The sequence below is a fragment of the Charadrius vociferus genome, unplaced genomic scaffold (assembly GCF_000708025.1).
Source record: "Charadrius vociferus isolate BGI_N301 unplaced genomic scaffold, ASM70802v2 scaffold192, whole genome shotgun sequence".
NCBI lineage: Eukaryota > Metazoa > Chordata > Aves > Charadriiformes > Charadriidae > Charadrius > Charadrius vociferus.
This window is the reverse complement of record NW_009647437.1, coordinates 3,453,175-3,471,182: the sequence shown is the minus strand read 5'-3', so window position 1 is coordinate 3,471,182 and position 18,008 is coordinate 3,453,175.

Sequence of the window (18,008 nt, the reverse complement as noted above, 5' to 3'; positions counted from 1 at the left end):
GTGAGCATTCCCATTAGCAGTCTGCCTGAATGCACATTAGGAAACATTAGGGCAAGCACGTTCACCTCTGGAGATCTGATGTTCCACAGCAACAGTAACCAAGCTGTGAAGCCAGGAGGGCCCGATTCTCAAAGAAAAAGAAAAAAAAAAAAAAAAAGGAAAATTGAAGGAGGACATTCAAATTCTGGATTTAGAAGCATGTAAGTAATAGGTCAGTGTGCCTGTCGGAATCCGAATGGCATATTCATGTATTCTGGTGAATTCACCTTTTAAATTTGGCTCACGCTAACATCACCCAGTAGCCCACAACGTTCCTTTATTGGGATAAAAGCCAGCCATGTGCCACCCTTGCCTAAGTGGGGTTTCTGAGTGGAGGGTTGGGGTCTGGCCTGGGTTTTGATGGTGTAAGTTATGGTGAGGCTCTGGACTGAGAACCTCTTCTTTTTCAGTAGGTAAGCACATTTTGAAGGTCTGCTGCAAGAGAGGTTTTAACAAGCCTCTGCTGGAATGAGCGAGCACCAACAGATTGTAAATTGCAAAGTGCAGTGTAATTGAATCTGATCTCTGGCTTTTACAGACTGTAGTAATTGGAAATTGCCTTTCTTTTAAATGTATGTCTTTCCTAGGATGTCTCCTTCTTGAAGCTGTGATCCGATCATTTTTAAAGACATAATAGTGTAAAGTAAGAAGTGGTATACAGTCCCGTCGGTACTGGTGGAGAATGGCAAAGTAGAGACTTTGGGATACTTCCTGCTGTGTCATTGGTATTAAACTAAGTCCTACGCGGTAATTAACAGCTTAGCAAACATGAACTCAGTCCTTGAATAGCCACGGCCTGGAGCCCAAATATCAGTGCTCTGTTCCAGGTCAAAACAGATGACCCACAGAAGGGCTGAGTGGAAGCAATCCCAGTCTGCACTTGGCAGTGGGATGCAGGGTGCCGCTGCAAGCGCCCCTCGGCCATCCCGCAGGGATGCCTTCCACCAGCTCCGTGTCCTCCTGACTGTGTTCTTCACACCTTTGTCTGAACACCGTCCTGCCCAGTGGCTAAACAGTTCTGTGTATAACAGCAGGGGGTCTGAAATTGTTTCTTCAGCCATGGAAATACAATGATTTCCTGCGTTTTTTGTTCCTATATGTCTAGGAGACCTAAAGGTGAGGTTTGAACTTAAGGAAACAAAGTCTAGACCTGAACACTGTCTTGTGTAATGTTGTAGACTTGCTGTTTAGGGTGCACACTCTTTCTCTTATGTCCCTTTTCTGTCTCAATAATTTTATTTTTTTTTGACATGCAATGACAGATACGTTAGTTGCCTAGGTATTGATTAAAGATTGTGCAGAAAGCCACAAATGGATTTGAGGCCTGGGATCTTTAGTGGAGAGCCTTAGTGGAGAGCCTATTTAGCTTTATCAGGAAGCAGGTTAAGAATTGATTCGCTTAGTATAAAGTACCCTCATGGTAAGATTGTACTGGTCACCAAAAAAATGATTGAATAGCTCAAGAGAATGTGTGGAGACTGGCGAAGTACGTCTCAACCATCTGGAACCTGAGGCTAAGCATCTCAAACTAGAAATTTGGTTTATACTTTGAAAGGGTGGTATATTGCTAAGAAAAACCTCCAAAGGAGTGATTGTCCGTATCCTCTTCTTTAAGACAAGACTGAATAACTTTTCAGAAGACACATTTTAGCCAGATACTCATTTAAATACATGGTTATTTGGTTCTGTATGGGGTCACTGAGTTGAAATTAAAAGGGTGGTGATACATCGGAGATTAGAAAGGGTGACTGTAATGGTCCATTTTTGCCTTAAACTCTCTGAATCTATAGCAGACCAATTTCTCCTCTGCATGTGCCCGATGAGTGGATACTCAAAACCGGGTCTAGGTCTAAGCCAGCAGCCATGAATTTAAGAAAATTCAGGATATGATGGAGGAAATTCTGTGCACCTTTCCCCACATCTCCCTCCATTTTCCATGGGTGAAAGAAACATTCACAGTGCTCTTGGATGATGCTGCAGGTAGAAGTTGGCTATCACCTTCTCCTTGTCCTTAAAACAGTTGTGTTGTTATCATCCTTGTTGACGAGAAGAGTACATACCACCACTTTTCCTGTTGTTGTGCATAGTGAGTAATAGAAAATATCCTGATGATCAGGTGCTTTGGAGGGCTGTCATGGAAGAGGCTGACCAGCACCTACTGTTCCAAAGGCTGAGTCTCTTTTGTAGCTTCCAAGTAGTTCAAAGCTGCCGTCCACCTGCTCTGTCTGCCAGTCAAGATGATCATGTTCTCAACTTTCCATTTCATGGGCAGGGAAGAACATGAGAATTTGGACTGTGAAGACAATTATTACCTGCAACTGTATGCTGCCAAGATGTGGTTACAAGTTGGGTTTCAGTTTCACGTTTCTTATTCGCTGTAACTATTCAGACTGGCTATGGCATTTTGTTCAATGTTTTTCCTTCATGAAATCCATCTGCTGGTATCTTCTTACTTAAAAAACATTTTGCATGCAAGTTCCCCAAATAGCCAATGCTTCCCCAACTCCCACCTTTTTAAGGAAGTACAGCTTGAGTAGCCATGTGTGCTGAGCAGTGGTGTTTGGAAGAGTGAGAAGGTATCACTGCAATCATAGGGAAGGAGAGGGAATTAGGTACGTATTGGCCATTGCTTCCATTATTTCAGTTGGAGTTTGGCGTGCAGACCTCTAACAGTTGGGTGACTTAAATGAGGCACCTGAAATTAGAAACCACTTTTAATAAACACTGTATAAATAACATTAGTACGAGGGATTAAAGGAAGAGCATTGAAGGAATTTAAGGGCATGGGGTTGATGGTTCTCCTTATGACGCTCCTTCGAACCTGTGACCAAATCCCACTGTTTACCCTGCAGTATTACTTACTCCGCTGTGCCAAAGCAGTTGTCTGTTCTGGAAGAGGTAACAGTTTCACATATGTACCATATTTGAAGAGTGATTGATTGGCTTCAAGGAATCAGAGTTTTAATTACACCTAGATAATTCTGCTAACTAATAAATATACTTAGCATTAACCTCTTTGTGGCTACTCAGAAATATCCACGCACACAGTCTGAAGCATTCCCTGTGCTTTTAACCCTCCTTTTCCCATGCCAATGTCAGGGAGGGATCCTCCGTTCTCTGATAAAGGTAGAAGGGGCATTGTTCCTCTTTGCAGGACATGACGTGCTGCCTGTGCATTTCTACCTCTGAATTCACAGCCAGGCTTCACCCAGAAGGTACTGATGTAAATTATTTAATTCTGTGTTTTGAAGGTTTTCCCTCTGGTCATATAAAGTAGATTCCATTTGAAAGTGTTTTCCTTAATCATTTTTTCTATTAGCATTTGAGCCATAAAGTTGTGCTGAATGCACTCAGATACAGCACATGCTTTCAAGTAACTTTTGTGTTCAGAACCTTAAACCAGATCTGTTTAACAAATGCTCACTGAACATGTTCTCTGCTGCCCCTGTGGTTGTGATATTTCTACAGAAAGGCATACTGCAAGCAGTTTGGACCTGAGAAGTGGCTAGCAATGTGTGGAACACAAGTCAGGGGCTCTGCTGTGAATTCCTCTACAAATCTGTTATGTGATCCTGAGGAAGTCACGTTGCCTGTCCATCCCTGCTTCTTCCCCGTATCTCATCTGCTGACAGTACTCTACTTAACATGTTTCCTTTGAAAGGTAGTAAATATAGCATTTTAGGGTCTAAAACTGTAAATTTTCCGACTAAATTTTATACTGATTCCATTCCAGCTGGATAAGGTAAAACATATTGAGAAGAATTTGGTCTTCACCCATTGGTATCACACATCCTGAACCAGACTTACAAAGATATTATCTCCTGCATAAACGAGCCACAGACATATAACCTCATGAGGGTATTGGCTCAACAGTGTGGTTTTGAAAATCCGGCTTAGTGTGTGCAGGCATTGTGTTAAATATGTCTTGTTCAAAAGTATTGAGCACATTCAAGTTGACAGTTAAAAATTCCCATGAGAATATAAAATGTTGCACCTTAGAATAAAAAAAAAAAAAAACAAAAAAAAACACAAAACAAACCGCCACAAGACTCCCACATTCGATGCTGATACCACACACTGAAGTATTTCTTAGTCGGACACTGACCAATTCTGCTTAGCAAGTTAATTTAAAAGTACTGTCTATTGATACCTTCCATTTGTCTGCATGGTAAGAGGTAACAGTTTCGTTTTGGCTGACTAGACCATATGCCTTGTGCTGCAAAGCAGTAATTGTTTGAGTTGATAAAATTTCTCTCAAAAAATTCTGCTCTGAGTGCAACTTCAAAAATCACATGTTGAATGATTTAAAAAATGCAAAAGTTTGCTTTTTGTCAAGTTTAATTACAGAAACCATTTAACTGCTTAGATCTCCCCAAACCCAGTCTTTCCTAATAATATATTAAGATTCTGCTCAGTATCTATGCACTATATCTATGTGTGTGCGTATATATATTTACATAAATTGTTAATGCAAAACCCCATCTTCATTGTGTAATGTGACTTGAAATATGGTCACCAGCATACATGTATGACATTAGGCAGTGGAGGCAGTGCGTTGGCAGCTGCCTTAACTTTCCCTGTAAATCTGAGGTGGCATGCACTATATAAGTCTATATCTAGATAATCTATGCAGGCTTTACCACAGAAAGCACAAAGAGCTTCATCTACAAAATGTACTTTACAGAGATTTCCATGGGGAAGGAAGCATCTAAATAGCTTAGTAGCTCTGGAATCAAATATATGGCAATTCTGAGATTTTTTTCAAATGGTGCTGTATTTGCTTCCTTTTGAAAACGTAGCTGGATGATGCCTGTGCCCATCTTTCTGACAAACAACTGTTCTGTCGAGCATTGCTGATCATCCGGATGAGATCCAAAAGCAGAGCTTCCACTTCACTAGCCTCTGCCATGCCGCAGTTGGTGATGGACTCTTCTGGCTGTGATATCTTCCGTCTTCCGATTGATGCCGTTCCACAAAGCCAAAAGAAATACAATATTCATAGGGAGGAAGACAGAAAGCTAGACGCTGTGTCTCTCTTTCTCAGTGATGCTAGCGTGCAAGCAGGAATACGGATTTTGCTCCCCACGCTCCTTTTCAATATGCTACACATGACCCAGCATCTAGCAGAGAAAAGGAAATCTCTTCAGATATCAGACACCATATTTAGAAATTAGCATCAGGTCCTATTTCAGTGCCAAGCAGCTCCTGGCTAGCTGAAGAAGCCATCTCGCTACTCCCACCTGTGGATCTTGTATTATAAAACTAGGTAGAGATTTCTTTAATGGTCTCTTTAAATGAAAAAGCAATCTGCTGGGTCTCCTAGAAAGATTTTGATAGGTCAAATGTAATTTGACACATAAACTACTGTCTGCAAAGCAGTGAAAGATATGGGGCCTTAAAATGACCATTAAGTAGTATCCATAAACCTCTATTTTTGTCTCAGATAAATATCTGTGCGTGCTGCTGTTGTCATTTAGCAGCACTGTTAAGCACTGTCTCAAGAAATTTTACTGTTGCATCACCTCAACTCAGCTGCAACTGCAGATTAAACAAGAAGGAAAGCAAAGCCTCCTCAACGTTTTCTGCAGCTCACATACTATAAGCATCACAGGGGTAAAATAAATGGTGGGGGGCAGAAGGCTGGCAGCAATAAGCATACCTGTAAGCCTGTTTTCTTTGTGCCTTTTAATAGAGATCTCCTGCTACACTGAAGCCTGTATGTAGCTCAGTAATAGCCTCCTCTGTGTCGCCCCAGCCCGGACTCATCATTTGCTGGGCATCTAGTACTAAAGGCCGGCCCCTGCTTCGTTACACGGCGTCTTAACCTTGCTTTGCCCTTCTGCCCGACAACAGCCGCTTTGTTTCCTTGCATGAACAGTCAGACATCATAAATTCCTTCTCTCTAAAGCCATTAAAACAGAACCAGCACCACCCCAAGTGGTTTCAGAACTAACTGATTTAGATGCTGGAGTCTGCTGCAAGGCCAAAAATAACTCCCCATTTCTTTCTCCTTCATTGGTGAAAGTAGGAGAGAAAGTGGCCAATGACAGAGACACAAATCCCCCGTAGGCATCGGAGACAAATCTATTTCGTGGCAGGAAAAAAATAATGCTCTTGAAAAATGTTTCCCTGCTCAGGCCAATAGATACAGAACTGCTGCATGCAATTTTGCTGGACCGATGGTATCACTTGAATGGCTCACGGACTACATAAAATGCATTACATAATTATATTTTTAAACACTGTCCCCAGCTGTGCTGATGCACATAAAAGCTGTGTTTACAATGGACTCTGCACATGTAATTATTTTGTGGCACTAGCTCTGTGTATTTCCTTGATGGATGCTCCATGGTGCATAAAATTGTAGCTTTTATCATAGATTCTTGAATATATTCTTTGGCTGTTTCAGCTTTAAATACTCGGTTGTCCTCGCATGGGTGAACAGGACTGATGCCTGGAAGGGCTAAATTATAGCATCTGAGGGAACACCTTGAAGCCCTCTGGGAGCAGCAGAGGGGGAAGGTGATGAGCGCTGAAGTTGGGGCACCTGGGTCACGGGGAGCACTGAGCAGCAGAGCCGGCTGTTCCTCCATGGGAGGTTTGCTGTGCTGCTCCCTGGGACGGAGCAAGGGATCCGCTCCTATTTGGCCTGCACATGTTCATCCCGGCCTAATTAACGCTGCATCGACCTAGCCGCTTTGCAGCACAGGGAGGTTAGCCAATGCCTTATGCCTCTGCGAGTGCGGGAGCGAAGGGGCCGGAGGCTGCCGGTACAGAGTCAAACAGAACGTGGCCCGGAGTGTCGGGATCAAAGAGCAGCTTTGATTTATCTTCCATTCTGTTTGTATACAGCGAGCGAGCTGCCGGCATTTCACTGCGAGCTCTCCCTTGTCTGTTCTCCATCCAGTTGTGGAATACCTGACATTTCTTCATGCTAGCGCAGTAGTTGATGCGTAGGACCCAGCGAAGAGGACAGTGGGATATTTATCTTAGATCCATTCCAGTATTCTTGAGTATTAATATCACTTTGAAAACCTAGAGGCTGGAAGGATTGGTACATAACACAGTCCAAGAGTTTTGCCTGCCAAGCAATAACACTTGGAAATAAATAAAGACAGAAAGTAATACAATATCCTGAACAACAGCATCAAAATGATGGAAAAGCACCATCACAGGTAGCTACCTTTTTTTGGTGGCTTTGTGTTTTTGTTTTTTGTTTTTGTTTTTTTTTTTAGTGTTGCTGCAAAGAACTGGCAGACTTTTATTGTCAATAAGCAAAACGGTTTGGCATTTTACCTCTCATGCCTGGCTAGCCTTAGGTATGAGACTCCACAAAGGAAATGCGGATTTTGCTGTAAGCCAGTTTTTAATGGCAGGTGTTTGGTTAGAAGTCAGGTCTGCTTTCTGGTAGTAGATAGCTTGAATTCCTTTCTTGTCACTCCTTGCCCTTTTCAGTCCTGTGTTTGGTCGTGGAAGCTGGAAGCCTATGCTTCCCAAAGGACAGTTGCACCATGTAAAGTAGTAATTGGTCTAATGCCAATAGTGACTGAATTATTCCACAGCAAATGGCCCGACTGTTGGTAAACCGAGTTTTCCACTCTTGCATGAATATAGTCTCCTCCCATCATGGAAACAGTTCAGCTATGGATGTCCTTAGCATTCCCTCTGTTTGGCATGTGAAGTTTACATACCAGCTTCTAGGCTGTTGATGTGTTTTGCACCAAAGGGTCAGGCAAAGGAAGAACAATCTTTGGAGTGGAAAAAATGTGGAACTGCAAAAGTTTATTGTATGTTCGTTTGCATAGTCTGCCTTTCAGATAAACCGCATCCCTGCAAGTATACTGGTACTTGAAAAAGAGTCCTTGGATAACCTGCAGAGAAGCTGAACCACCAGAGAGGAGCTACTTCAGAAAGCAAGCAGAGGAAGGTACCAGAAGCAGCACAGGGGAAATGCTTCTGGAGTAAGCACCCCCTTGTACTGGTCATGTATGTGTCCATCCTGTTCCTGGATCACAAGTTGTTGTTGTTTTATTAGAGATAATGTGGCTTGTACATATGAAAAAAGGTTAAGTTTCTCACTAAGACACACTTTTTACTCAAGCATGAGAGTATTATTTTCTAAAAGGGCCTGTTTCCTTCTACTCCCTTACTCTAGAGAGCACTGCTGAAAGTCTATCACCTGTCTAGGCCAAAATATGTTTTGCAATTATGTGATCATTTTATACAAATCAGTATAATTCCAAGTGCTTTGACAGAGCTACGACTTAAGCCGGTGGAGGATCTAACTCCTCGGTATTTTATGTAACACAGATGAAGGCCAAAATCTGTGATCAGAGAAGAAGTATTTTCAGGTATAACATGCTTGCATCATTACTCTTCCACATTAGTTGCAGTCCCTTGCTGCAGCCACTTGTGCAACACTTTTGTGCTTATCTTTACGGTACATGGAGATAAGAGTTGCCTATCTTTTGCAAAATGTTAGTGTTGCGTAGGGATGAGAGTAAGAATCCACACTGAAGTTAGCACAAATTTTGCAGTTCAACAGGAACAAAAAAATCCTCTTAAGACTACTGTTTGAGCCCTTTGCCTTTCTGTGTCTCTAAGTCACCAGAAGCTTCTGTTTCCAAAAGCAAAATAATGCTTTGAGAAGTGAAAGTTCAGTGTAAATGATGTCATGGCTATAGGGGTTGAGGTGTCATCTTTGTTGCAGTAAGTCCCTCTTGGAAATGTCCAATAAAGCCAGAAAGAAAACGGGACTTGACAGATTTTTTTGAGCACTATAATTCCATTCTTGCTATATTATTATCTGTGAGAAGCTTTTTCTTTTTTTAATTCCATAAAGCTCTATCACTATATTATCTGAGCAGCTAAGTACTCAGATTATGTAAGTTGAACATAATAGGATGTCTGTAAAACTTTGCTGCTTACAGCCTTGGAAACGTCTACATTGCTCTTCTATGGTGACTCAGCTGAAGATCTCATATGATCTAGGAGAACATTTAGTGGGGTGGGATTTCCATCCTTTGAAGGAGTGTAACATGGTCCTCGGGTATAAACCTCAGCTGCAGCCTTGCTCTCCTCCCACATCCCCTGGACTTCTCTGGGCAATCTTTAACTGCTGATCAGCAGATGCTCGCTGTAGTTCCTGTCACGCATTTCAGTTCTGTCTTTCTAGGAATGTTTACCTTATGTTTTCAAAGCAATCCACCTTTTGATTTGCCCAGCAGGAGACTTTGCCTGTTGTACCAGATAACAACCTCAATATGTACTTTCACAGGCTGTTTCTTCTAGAGGATATTTTTGGCCCATGTTTTAAGAATAATTCTACTGGTACTATTTTTATGATATGTATAGCTTCATGGTGCATTACTAAATATATGGCCAAGTGAAGCACATGCATCTACATAGCAAGGTTTACTGCCCAGTAGGAATGAGAAGCAGCACGTATTTTGAATAGCTTTGTGTCGAGAAAAAAAGCATTCAACTTCAAAGGTACAGGCTTAGGATCTTTATTTCTTCTCTTGGTTCTCCCTTGGTTTTGGACGAGGTTCAGCATCATCTCCCTTGAAATCTCACTGCAGTAATGTGGGCTCAGAGCAGCTGTTTTTACTTTGCCTTGCTGATGACAGTCAGGAGAGAAAATGCAGAGGAGTAAATTCTGCCTGGCTGCTACAGGTTGCACCACACAACCACTGGTAGGTCTCTGAGAAGTGTTACTGATAGCTAGATTTTATCTTGGTAGGGGTAAGAGCTCATGGGACGGGATGGCTCAAGGAATGACTAATGCAAGCTTTATGATGAAACTGCTGTCTAAGCCACGTCAACTGTGACTGAAAATTATCATCGGAGGGATATTTGACAGTCTAGTGTGAGTGAGCAGGTGCCCTGAGTCCAGCTTGTTGTAGAGATGTGTCTTCAATGTAAAATCCCCTAACTCAGTTTGTATCAATTAATGTCAGTGGGGGAAACCACAAATGGTGATGTGGCATGGTGGTGAACTACGCTCTTACCCCTCAAGTGGCTGCTCCGATTTAGGGCTGGGCCATTTAATGAGGAAGATGATATTGCCGTTACTTTGTGTTTTTTCTCTTTTGTAGATAAATCGTTCCAGTCAGATGTATACACACAGCTGTGTTTTGCGTGTTCACGCAGAAACGCAGACTCCAGTTCTCTCAGGAACAGTCCCAGCTACTCAACTGGGACTGCATTATCAATAGAGGCATCATAATATTTAGGTGGGCCTCCTATGCAAATGTCATGGGGAGTTCCCCTGCATGACTCTCATTTGCGAGTCTAACAAAATATCCTTCTTCAGCTCCTTGATTCCCAGTCCCTGGGATTTACAATGCTTTATGGGTATCTTTGCTTTTCTCGTGACATCAGTAGCTCCTGTACAATCCCAAATCATTAGTTACGTGCTTAAGTCAATGTGGAGGTTTCACCCACTGTATTGACTTAGTAGCGCTCAGTAAAATTACCTCCTGCCTTCTTATGCCAACGATCATGTCCTGCTTTCTGCAAAGCAATGTCCAACTTCCCCGTTTCTGCCATGAAGCATTATTTCCCCTGAAGAAGAATAAACTCCACCTTTTGGGCAGGGTTGCAAATGAGGCAGGATGTGCCCAGGGTGGGGGGGTTAGAGAGGGGATGTTTGCCAGCTTTGCTCTAGGGAGTCAGGAGACGAGGTGGGAATCGGGGAAGTCAGAGCTTTAGCCTTGGCTCCAATAACAATTTTCCATGCGGCCTTTTGTAAGCTCTTTCATGTTTCCACCTCATTTTGCCCAAACCTAAAATGGAGACCAAAATCGTCACTTCTCTAACACCTCCCCCTCCCTCCACACACACAGAGTTGTGAGAAGGTTTAATGTTTACCACGGAGGGTTAGAACAGTATCATACATCCAGGGAACGTATACAGGCATTCAGAACCCAGAATGAGCTTTACAAAATCACCAGTAAATAAAATGGCACTTGTATTAATCACAAATTTAGGACTGGAACAGAACATGTGGTTAACAAACCTGCAAAATGAGCTTTGTTTCATTGGCTTGAGCTGCTTTATAGTTCTGTTTGTGTATGTGGAAGTGATGTTCCGTCTTTTTAAATGAGTCACAGGACTGGGAGAACAAAAATATTTGATGGTAACATATAGCAGCAAAACAATTACTCTTTTCATTCTGACGAGCATGACAACCAGAATAGCTAGTTCGAGCTAGAGGTCTAGGCTGATAGTTTCTTTCCATGTATCAGGGATTTTAGATCTGCTCGCAAGACAGTGAAACAGAACTGAAACATCATAATAATAAAAGAGCACTAGATCAAACAATAAAATCAAGCATGCCTATTAGGATACAACTATTTACACTCCTGAAGGTTCTCCTGGTCAGTGAGTCCATGCAGCATTCTCACACAGCGCAGCCTTGTCTAGCAGCTTTCTGTACCTTTATCCAGAGGAGACTCCTTTCCACCCTGCTTGCTGCATTGCACCACTGATTTAGTGAAGACATCATCCTCATAAGGATGCTCTTCTAACTCACCTCTGAAATCCGCTTGCTTTTCTCTGACAATTAGGTTTAAATGTGCTGCAGCAAAGTACTCATCCTTAGCAGCCGTATGGCTTTTTAAGTGATAAACTGCATTAGCAAATTCCTTATTAGATAATCTATCAAATGAGGTCATACATAATTTTAGCAGTCTCATCTTGATTTATAGCATGATCGCAGCAAATTACGCATACACAAACCAGCATGCTGGCTGTCAAAGTCAAGTATTTTTACTCGGCTAAAAAAGCTATTGCCAGGCCAACCCACTGGCCTACTGGTAGCACTCTGCATCTCCAGTTTGCATGGCAGCCCTCCAGCTCACCCCTCACCTCTTCTTAGGACCGACGAGAGATCAAGAGATCAGGGCAGTAGTCTAAGTCTTTGCTTCACACCTCCTGACGATGATCCTTAACGGTGTTTATTCTGACAGGTTTTCCTGCTCCCTTTGCATAGGGGCATAGGCTCGCTAAAAGGGTGAGCTTAGGCATGGGTAAACGGGGTCTGCGGGGTGCTGATCTGCTCCCTGCCTCCCTTCTGTGTTCCCAAGGGAATGAAAAGCTAGTTGGAGTGAATCATCAGGCAGCCTTGCGCACGACAGCAGCAGAGTCTGCTCCTCGGTCCTGGCTGCTGGGGCCGGTGGTGGCTCGGTCACCCGCACCCACCGGCAGCGGAGGAGGAGGCAGTGCTCCCTCTCCTACGGCCATCTGCATCAGGAAGCCGTGCCACCTGCCTCGCTACACGCAGAAGTGATGAAATTCAGGGAAAACGGCAGGCAGCTTCAGGAACAAACGTCGTTTCTGAGCTGCGCTTCGCTGTTGCACGTCTGCTCGCTGCACCCTGCGTCCAGCCCCCGCGCCGCAAGTAAATTGCTCCCAGGATCCAGAGGGGACACGATTCCTATCCCCCAGCTTCAAACTTCTTCTGCAAACAACATTTCATCCGTGGAGATTTATCTGTAACTACCATAGGGGGGAGCTGCAATAAATTATCTAGCCTTGCCTTTCTCTTCACCTGCTCTCACCTCACATCAGTATTTTTAGGGTTTGAGCTGTGCAAAGTGGCGAGAGTACGTGTGTGTCGTCTGCACGGCTCTGAATAAGTTATGTCTCTCCCACTGGACTTATGGCCAAACCTTGTCCATGAAGCAGAAAGCGGGACGAAACAAGATGTGTTCCTTGGCATTCCAGGTATCTACCCCTAAACTGTAAAATAAAAACTAAATAAAAATCTGAATAAAAATTTCCCCAGGAGATATAAGATTGTAGAGACCTAACTATCGCTGCATGAAAACTTCTTGAGACACTTAATACAAAGGCCCCCACGTTGTCTTTGCAAGAATATTCCTGGAGTGAGAGACTGGAAGAAATCAAAGTCATTTATCAAAATGAGTAAGCAAAGGGCATGCTTGCAGTGGATGGCACTGCTGCTTTACATACCCTACGGTAATTTTGCCTAATCCTACTGAGTGAGTTTTTCATGCATGTATATATACATATATATTTCTATGCATATCTGTCATAGGTAAAATCTATTGTATCTTCAGTCGACAAGCTGTGTGTGGCAGATTGCAGCAGGGGAAAGAAATTCATAACCCAGGCTGACAACAGAGTATAGGACTTCCCTCCAGAGCCCATCAGCCAAAAGAGCATTGTACAATTCCACCTCCTCCCCATGGTACCAACACAGGTCTGGGGTCCCTCTTCCCTCCTTTAGCCCTTGCCAGGGGTGGCTGAAGATGAGGAGATGCTGCAGAGAGGATGATACGAAGGAGCTTGTTTCTTGCAAATATAGGATAAAAATTGGGCAAGGGAAGGTGCGCCGGTGCCATGCCAGCCCCGCGGTGAGGCCGTGCCACAGGATGGCGAGGGACGAGCAGGCAGGGCCGGCCAGCGTGCTGCGGAGGGGGAGAAGTGCCCCTGTGCACCCGAAGGAGGGCAGGGGGCTCTGCAGACACCCCTGCAGACCCCGCAGCACGGCCACACAAATGGCAGCCAGCAAATGGCTTATTCCTCAGCTGCCACTGAGCAATAACGACTGAAACCATAGCTGGAAGCACAGCAGAAGGTCTCCATCGATGCAGCAGGCACTGAGAGCCCTACCTGCCCCCCTCACCGCTCCGGCCCCCTGACAGGGACGCCCGGGTGGGCAGGGAAGGGGGCACAGCCCCATCTCCCCACATTCCTTCCCTGGGGAGCCCTGGGGGAGCAGCTGTGCCACCCCCCGGGCTCCACGGGGCGGTGGGAGCTCCCCAGGGCCCCCCAGCAGCCCCGGGTTGGCCAGCTTCTTCTCTAGACCTGCCTCTGCAGAGGTGTTTTGCAGCCATTGGCACGGGCACCGCAGAGACGGTTGCCTGGCAGCACGAACGCGTCCTCTTCCCCATGACAAACATCATCTCCACCGGACCCAGGCCACCTCCCGTTTCAAATGCCTGCCCAAGCTGGAGAGCCCAGCAAGGGAAAAGGTGGTTCACCGCCATGAGCCCCGCCAGCCCCGTGTCGTCCCTTGGGCCACGCAGGGACCCTTGCACCAAGCGGCTGCCCCACAGCTGAATTCGTCCAGCACCGTCAGCAAAATGCCCTTGTGCTCGGCAATTCAGCGCGGATTAGTGCTAAGAGAAGGAGCCCCCTTAAAGAAACACACGCTAATTAGCTTTCCGCAAAACTACCAGAGGAAAAGTAATTGCGAAGCTAAGCCCAAGCTCTGCCTGCCTGCGTCTGGTTCTTCAGCTGCTGCTGAAAACACGCTATTGTGTTTGATGTGCCGAAGGAAGGCAAAGCGTTGTGTCTGAGAGCGCAGAGCTGCTGCGGGTCCCTGTGGCTTCACAAAGCCTGTGCAGCGTGTTTATGCGCTCCCAGCTTGGCACTCAGCCTCCCAGCGCGCCGCAGCATCCAGCCCCTGGGCTGTGGTAACTCCGGTGCCGAATATCACAGCCGTCGCAGGATTATGAATTTGAGAGCCATAAAAATTGCCAGCTTCAGAGATGCCCATCTTTCTTAAAATAAAGAAAACCATTGTGAGTCAGGCACATTACCCACCAGCAGCCTACTGAAGAGAGCTGTCTTCTGCAGAGCGGTGGAGGACAGGAGAATGCTTGATGAGCGCAGCAAGGGTGAGGGCACGGGCTGGGAAGGAGAAGACTTCTCTACATGCAGTCACAGAGCAGCTGTGGTTGGCATGCCACAGTGCCGGTGCTGTGCAGGGAGCTCATGGGAGAAGGGGCTGGTGGCCTCTCTGCCCAGGGGGCTGCGGTGCACTGCAGGGGTGTGGATTTGGGCTGCCCAGGCTCTGGGAGAAGCTGGGTTTGATGGAAGCGCAAAGGTGCCCAGGTGTACAGCCAGCTCCACACCACCACAGCTGACTGCTGCACTGCAAGGTAGGGTGGGTACCTCTATACCAGGGTGCAGTTACTTGTAGAGACGCAGTATGATGAGACCCTCTTAACCTCTCTGCAGGAAGGCTGAAATCAGCGTGGCCTATCAGTCATCTTCTCAGTCTACTTTGAAACACAAGATTTGTCCCATGGAGGCTCAAACTACGTGAAAGCAGGCACACCAGGTGCAGAGGCAGCTCTCTTCTGCCTGTGACTGCTTGATGTGATGTGGGAATGAGCATCACACCATCAAGGAGCTGCAGCTCCATCCCCTGCAACATCAGCATCAGCCCTCCCCACCTAAAGCAGTGGCAATGGCTCCAGGGAGCCAAAGCCAGGGCAAAAGGAGACGGGCAGAGACCCGCCGCTGGGAGGTGCACAGCAAGTCCATTTTTGGGTGAAGAAGGAAATCTCTGGTGGGTGCTGCACGAGAGGAGCTGTGGCGCAGTGGGCAGGAGTATAGCTGTTGAGGTAGGGAGGAGGGTGGAGAAGGAAGGGCTGCTATTTAATTGCCAGCCCCAGTTCTATCAGCAAATACGAGGATGAGCTGTCACTGGTGTGGAAGGTAGCAGATGGCCTAATTGTGAGATTCTCCCTTGCAAGAGCAAAATGATATACTGTTTTTAACATCTTTGCCTAGAGCTGAGTGCTAGCTTCAGATACTACCCAGATATACAGAGATACTGTACTGAGGCACTTCGTGCCAGAAATGTGCTCTAGCAATAATCAGGAGAAAACTGTGCTGGAAGTCACATTTAAAAAATAATTATTATGGCCCGTTGCTGTTAGTCACACACCCCAAAAGCTGATCAGTTTAACAGAGCTTTCCAAAGCATCTTCTGCTTGAGAAGCATCTGGAAATTATGCCATCGTGTCACCCACTGTGTCTCACCTTGTAACCACCAGAACACTGTCTATGTACATGCACCATTTTTTTCCCCTCTTCTTGGGGGGAAAAATAATTCTGTCTTCTGATTTTTCTCATGCTGCTTCAGCTGGTTTCATGCAGATTCTTGTCTCAGCCTTTTGCTGGAGAACACAGGCCTTCCTTTCCCCAGAGACAGCTATGAAGCATCACCATCATCTCATTTCTCCTTGTGCAAAGCCCCAGGCAGCACCAGCACTGTGAAGGTCTGAGGTACCCCATAACAGCTCAATGCTCTGCAGAACTCTGTAGGCATAGATGACAGAGCTCACCTGCATCACACCAATGTCAGGTGCTCGGAACTTTATATCGAAGGTGCAGGGTCGTTACTGGTGAGTCGTTATGGCAGGTGCATTTTGTCAGCTCCAGCTCTGATCTGACAACAGGGGAGATGGCAGTGCCTCTCTCAGCTGGGTCAGATTTCCAGCAAAAACTCTGGTAAGGGCTTAGTGGGAGAGAAAACTTTCAGTAACCTGTAAATCTGCTTATTATTACTTATCAGTAAGTGCAAAACCCAGGGCGAGGATCAGCTTCAGCTGGAATGAAGTGAATGCTCCATTTGAGGATAACAGCCCTTTTCTTGTTGATTTTTTTTGCAGGCCACTAGATATATTTTTAAGCCCTTTTGCTTGCTGAGTATACCATGTGCTCTCTCTTCCTGTTAGTCCTTTAAAATTCATCATGTTTGTTGGGGTGTTTGGGTAATAAAAGGGCTTTAATGGGTTATCTGTAAGCTTTGTTTCCTAAAGTATTAGGATGTATTAAACCTTCTTTAAAATCTACCTTTCCCTTACCATCCATCTTCAAAAGACTCTTACCCATGCAGTAAATATTTATGCTGCAGCAGCCTGTCCTCCTTCGCCTCCTCTTACCCCGTTTGCTCAGAAGTCTCCTGCTAAAAATCCCACAGCTGTGACACACCAGCCCATCTCCCTCAAATCCCACTGATTTCATGTCTCTCTCAGCCTCCTATTAAATCTTCCTGTCTTCCCCTTCAAGCCCCTCTGTAATGTGACTTTGCCTTTGATCTCGTTCCTCCCACTCCTCCTCCTGCCTGTACTCCCCCAGTCATCCCTCTTTTCTGCTCATTTTATCTTGTTCTTGGATGGTTCAATCTTCCTTTTTTCTTCACGCTCCTTTGACACCTCAATCCATCCCCCATTTTCTATTAGCCAAACATTTCCCCTCTTCTTCTGTCAACTCTGCCTTACATCCCTATCTTTTTCTTCCTTGCTAGCACTAACACCCCACGCGCACCCATGCAGAGTCACCTGAGCTGTTGTCCTATGTGGCTTTCCTGGAGTGCGTGTTCTTCACACCAGGAATTTGTGCTTCTCCTGCAGTGCGAACCCCACAGATACAAACACACATGAGGGTCTTTTGAAGAGCAGCAGTCGCCGGTAAGTAACCATTCATTATTAATCCTGTTGCTTAAATGATACACAGAAAAAACTAAACTTTCTCTAGCTGGGTAATAAGAGGAATCTTTTCTATGTTGACGTGAAGGCACGCTTTGGATGCTCTAGCTAAGTAAATGCATAAAAAAAATGCATGTTATTTAAACTTATAGCAACTTAAACTTCCTACAGGCAGCAAGGCCATTTGAGGAACGTAAATAAGAAGCAGGCTATTAGAAGAGGTTTTGGGTCTCCCTTCTCTGTATTGCCTTGCACCACCACATCATCGCTGGCTGCGTTCAAGTTGCCTTTAACCTCTTTACGTTCCTGCACATGGCAAACAATAGGGACTAGCTCCCATCCAGCAGAGGAAATATAGCAGCAAGTGTCTCACATCCATTTCTCAACTGTCATCAAATAGCTTTTATTCACGGCATAGCACAAGTGTCAGCCAACTGGCAAAGGCAGCTTATATTAAAAATGTTGGGGATTATTCATGTCAACAGACACAAGGGAGCTTTTCTCAGGCAGTGGATCTGCACTGGCGGTGGTATGAAAATGCAGCAGGTTCTCTAGAGTAATCTCAAATCTGAGTAACTTCAGAAGGAGGCCAACAGCTGACTGTCGCTTGCAAGCACAATTAAAAAAAATCATCTAGCACAATTAGACAAGATCTTGGATAGGTGAGAGGTTTCACTGTGTGGATAGATAGAAAAGCTATACCGTAAGGTTGTT